This window comes from Anneissia japonica, unplaced genomic scaffold (assembly GCF_011630105.1).
Source record: "Anneissia japonica isolate Jap-2015-1 unplaced genomic scaffold, ASM1163010v1 scaffold14148_len48299_cov114, whole genome shotgun sequence".
NCBI classification, from domain to species: Eukaryota; Metazoa; Echinodermata; class Crinoidea; order Comatulida; family Comatulidae; genus Anneissia; species Anneissia japonica.
This window is the reverse complement of record NW_022693364.1, coordinates 29,293-35,022: the sequence shown is the minus strand read 5'-3', so window position 1 is coordinate 35,022 and position 5,730 is coordinate 29,293.

The following is a 5,730-nucleotide window of genomic DNA, read 5'->3' as shown; positions in this document are numbered from 1 at the left end:
ATCCGCCCCTGTCAATCAATTCTTTAACATCCGAGATATCCGTAATAACACTTTCTTTTTGCTTTTCAGGCTGGTTGTTTTCAGCGGTGTCAGAGGTATCTCCGGAATCCGATTTTTGTTTCTTCCCCTTACCAGCCATCGGGTTAATTGATAAGAGAAGCAGCAATGTGTAAAAAAGAATCAATGACAGATGAAGCAGTTTTATTCAGTAGCGCAACGAATAAGTCTTGCTTGAACGGCAATGAAAAAAATGCTAACAATGCAAACAGAGAGCGCGTAACTCAGACACGTCCGTTCACCATGAGTTCTCAGTAAAGATGTCAGGAAACTAATACTAATAACTTTATTATCTCAATATGTTGAGATAAAACTTTTAACTACATACATGTGTATATGCATGTATTAACTCTAACAATAATATGTAAAGAGAAACAACAAAAAATGAAATACAACTGAACATACATGAAATTAATTAAAACTTAAATTGTAATGAGATATTAAGATATTCTATAAGTAAACTTTATTTTCAGTGATGCCACTAATTGGCAAGGGGACATTCATACCCCCCCCCCCCCAGATTGGCCAACAAAATAAATTGCTCCCATCGGTCCGTCATTTCAAGGCTACTGTGGCCAATTTAAAATAATGATTAAAAAAATAACTTTTCTATAATACAGGTACTGAGCATTAAAATAAAAGTAACAAGCACAGATCGAGGTAAATTTGTTTAATATGAGAGGACTACCACCTGATTTAAACCTGTTTGCAAAATAATGTCAGGAAACTAATACTAATAACTTTATTATCTCAATATGCTGAGATAAACTTTTAACTACATACAATACCGTATGTGTATATGCATGTATGAACTATAACAATAATATGTAAAGAGAAACAACAAAAAATGAAATACAACTGAATATACATGAAATTAATTAAAACTTAAATTGTAATCAGATATTAAGATATTCTATAAGTAAACTTTGTTTCCAGTGACGCCACTAATTGGCAAGGGGACATTCACCCCCCCCCCCCCCCCCAGATTGGCCAACAAAATTAATTGCTCCCATCGGTCCGTCTGTCATTTTCATTTCATATAAATTATATTTGTATCTTCGATCTGCTATAGGAAAACATTTCCCCCTAAAATTTTAACTTTCCCCTCACTTGCACTTTATTTCCGTAGAATTATAAAAAAATTAATGCAATGAAAGAATCCATCACCAATGGCAGATATAAATGCTGCCCTCTGTAATTCTTGCCTTAACTGTAGGGTCCGGTAAGTATTGTAGAATGCCTATTTACTTACCCCCTGAAGGAGCCCTCCGATCCCAGGTTGAGAACCAGTGGTGGTCTAGCTAGACCCTCCATCTGTAAAAAAGAAACATTTTTCCTGGCCCCCCCACTACAATAGTGAGCTCGTAGGCATGGCACTCTCAATAGCACTCTCAGACTGTGACACACATTGTGTTGGCTTGGTGTTGGCCTATTTTTATATATTTTATGGTCTGACTGCCCGACGAGATCTGTCCGGCTTGACCAGTGCCGGATTAACCATTAGGCAAATAAGGCACAAGCCTTGTGGGCCAGGCGAAAATGATGGGCCATTAAAAGTTAGACTGCAATATTATTTACACTCTATTTTCCGGTATTATTAGGCCAGAAAACTCGTATGGGGTCCATTCAATTAACATTTTTGGGCCATTTCCAAAATGTGCCTTGAGGCCAGACGATGCTTAATCCGGCACTGGGCTTGACCTGTCCGGTGGGGGGTTTAAGTCCCCTGCCACCCCACTGCCGCCGCCACTGTCCCTGTCCTCGGGGGTGTTATTTCTAAACTTGACTCTGCACTTATTTATCAGTGCTGTCACATAACCAGAATCTTGGTACTCGCATTTTGCACACATAAAAACCAGTAAGATTAATATAGGAAAACCCAAACCGAAAAATTTGGATGTGTAATCGCACTCACATGCAAGCTCATAGCTTCTCGGGCTATCTATTGTATTTGAGACGTTTAATAACAGTATTCTGGGTGAGAAAATTTATTTGTCAGTCTGCAGCGGATAGTTGTACCATCATCATATTCCTTTGCCTCAAATTCGGATGTAATCCATGCCTGTCTTCCATTGTAACTTTTGTATACCAAAGTTCCACCTACTTCTAAGTTGTCTGGTTTTTTTTCGTTAGTAGTGCAGGTAAATTTCACAATTTCACCAGGTTTATAAGCAGGCTTAGATTTTTTACACGTAGGAGGCTTGAAAATAGGATTGACCTTAAGCCGTACTTTAGTTAGAAAAATAGATGTATATTCTTCAGTGACAATATGGAACCAGTAAAACCCTTCATCTGAGCGCCTTACATTATTTATTATAAAGGTGTGTTGCCCTGGAGAATTGATTACTGTGTAATGATCATCTGTGTCCTCTACACCTATGTAGTTAGTGTCATCTTCAGTAGTCCAGTATGTCTGAAGTATATGTAGGTAAACATCAGCAGTTATATTGAATGTAAATTCTGCATTTGTTCCTTCATTTGCTGATATTTGGCGTAGTCCAGAGATATTTACTATGGAAAGATAACAGTTGTTTTTTGTTTGTTTGTTTTTTTTTTTATATTACTAAAAAAACACTATCAAATCCATTGTGGAAGCACATTAAATAGGCACAAAGGAGGGTCATAAATTATACCCAACAGGTATTTTATAATATTATTGACTATAAAACACTTCGAAACATTTCCTATGCAATAATATAAAATGTTGATTTCAGGAAAAACAAATGTTTAATGTGCAATGTAGTTAATACATTTAATACAATGTAGCTGACGGTTATTTGAATCTGTTCAACTATGAAATGAAGCCTCTGTGGTATATTTGTTATGACGCTCCAGGCGCGGATCCAGACCTTCGCCCATTCGCCCAGGGAAGGTCAGGGTGAGAAATAAAAATAAAATGTTGACCATTTTTCCAACAATCATACTTACTTTCCTTGACACTTATATCGAACATTACCATTAGGAAAATGTTTAAATCCACACTATCCTATACCTTACACTTTTACACTGATTCTACTGTAGGCCCTGCCAGAGAGGTACATTCCCAACACATTATGGTCTTCCACTTCTATAGCGTATGATACAGTGCATAACAAACGTTACGTAACCACTACTACGTACTATTACTACTACTACTAATAATAATATTATTATTATTATTATTATTAGTTAATCGCATATTGCAGACACCTATGCACTTAGCATTATTACACCTGGCCGTTGCGTCAGGCACGTATGGAACACATACTCAGGTCCAGTGGCGTAGGTACCGGTATGGTCTAATGATCTAAAAATATAACTTTAAAAAATCCTATTTGAACTTTAAAAGGACTCTTTAATAATATTTAGGTTTTAGAGGCTAAAATTACTGCATTGATTATATTTACTACAATTTACCTGTTACCTATTTCCCAAACGCTGCAAGTTGAAAAAAAAAAGCAAGCCCTTAAGTATATATATCGCATTAGCAAGCAAGCAAGCAATAAAATATCGTCACGCACGTTTTTGTTTGTGGTATTTTTAACAGGGGTGGCGCCAGCGGGGAACAGGGGAACAGGGGTCAGGGCCCCCCGTCGGGGAGAGCTGGCGCCCCCCCCCCCAGTCGGAGAGAAAAAGCACAATTCGTCGGGGAGAAAAAAAATTATATTGTATTTTTTACATATTAGTAGACTCTAAAATCGATTAAATAAGCCTTTGAAACGCCTAAATTGTCAAAATTTTCGGGAGCTTTTTATCGACTGTAGGACATATTATACCAAGTGATCGATTAAGGGCCCTAGGTTTGTCAATTTTGAAAACAATAGAGATAAAAAGAGAGTGATATTCAAATTGTAAGTCTGTGAGTACCATTTCCGGCCAGAGGTGCCGTAATCATAAATTTTCTTACCTCAGCCCCAACCATGGTGGGGCTGAGGTAGTACAATTTCAAATTCCTACTAGTACTGCTAGATCCGCCACTGATATATCATTTTTTCGTCGTTAAAACATTTATAATATATTAAATGGCATGTTATTTATAGTTGATATTCAATGCGTGTCTGAGTAATCTTGTATAACATCCATTCTTATATCTCAAGAATCTGTTAATTAATCTTTTTATTTAAATTCCGTAATAAGCAATACTGTATATGCTCGCGTATAATGCGACCCGTGTATAAGACGACCCCCGAGTTTTAGAAGATTTTTGGTTGATATTTGTATGTCGGGCGAATTCATTTTTTTTTTTTTTTTTTTTTTTTTTGTGGCCCTGTGCATCTAGCTGGCTAAATGGAGCAAAATGCAAGGGTAATCTTTCAAATAATACCATTTTATGAGTTTTTAAATCTTCAAAACCAAAATTGTATTCCCAGTATTTAAAATTTCGTTCATTCATGCAACATTTGTTGCTTCATTACAGTAGCAATTTCGCGTGTTTTACGGACGAACCGCACATAAGACGAACATGATTATAAAAATCTAAAATTTGAATGTCGTGCATATAAGACGTATTCAAGGGGAAACCCGGCCCGGGCCCCCGTAAATATTTGGAAATTACTTTTAAGAATGGAGAGAAAAAAACTGAAAATTATTTTCAAATCCTAAGAGTGCCATTTTCGGCCATCTAGAGGCGACGTAATCTTACTTTTTTTCTTACCTCAGCCCCAACCATGGCGTGGCTGAGGTGTCTATTTGTAAAGGTCCCTCTCTGGGCACCCTCTATTTCCAATTCTGGATCCATTGCACTGCACTGCAAGGACCACCCCATCTCTGCGAAGGTCATGGGAAATCCTGGATCCGCGCCTGCCCTCGCAGGTTTCAATCCCGTCGGAGGCATTTTATTACACAGTATATTTATTTACAGGACAACATTTGTTGAGAGCTATGCTATAGGATGTACCATCATGTCCTGTATTCGAACAATGTATTTACCTTTCTTTTATTATTCATATACAATTTAACATTGTTAACGGCTATCTTGATAATTGTTATATCGAGAGTAGGTTGTGGATGTGAGGACCATTTAAATGGATTTTAGAGGAAGCGTCCTAGACAAGATATCTCAAAAACTAATCAACTAATATGAATGAAACTTTCCTGAAATATTTCCATTTTAACACCAGTACATTGTATGTATTTTGTTGGTCCGCTATAAGAGTAAAACTTGCCAATAAGTTAAGCCAGAACATGTCAGAATTGGCAGGTGTACAACTAGTACAATAAAAGGCGTTCGAAAAGTGAAGTGATTATATTTTGGTGTCGATTATGGACCATTCAAAGCAAAAGGTCGCAGATCAGATATCTCAAAAACTAAATAACTAATCTAAATGAAACTTTCGTGTTAGTGTAATTTTTTTAAAGTAGATTCTGGTTGATGGTTGGAAAGTAGACATATGTTTTTCATGATTTTTTTTTTTTTTTATAGAAAGAGATTGGTGAAGGGCGGAGATATGCTCTCTACTGAGTTATTATTATTCATATTTATATATTCATATAAAATATTTATATAGCGCCTTTCTTTACAGATACGAAGCGCTTCTGTCGCTGGTCATGGGGGTGGTGGTGATGGTGATGGTGATGATGAACTATAAACGTTAGTACTCTTATACTACCTTCTGTATATATCCAAAATGAGTAGTTGCACTGACGAGGTTTGGAAAAGGAATTAGACATTACACAGCTTATGTTGAAACTGTT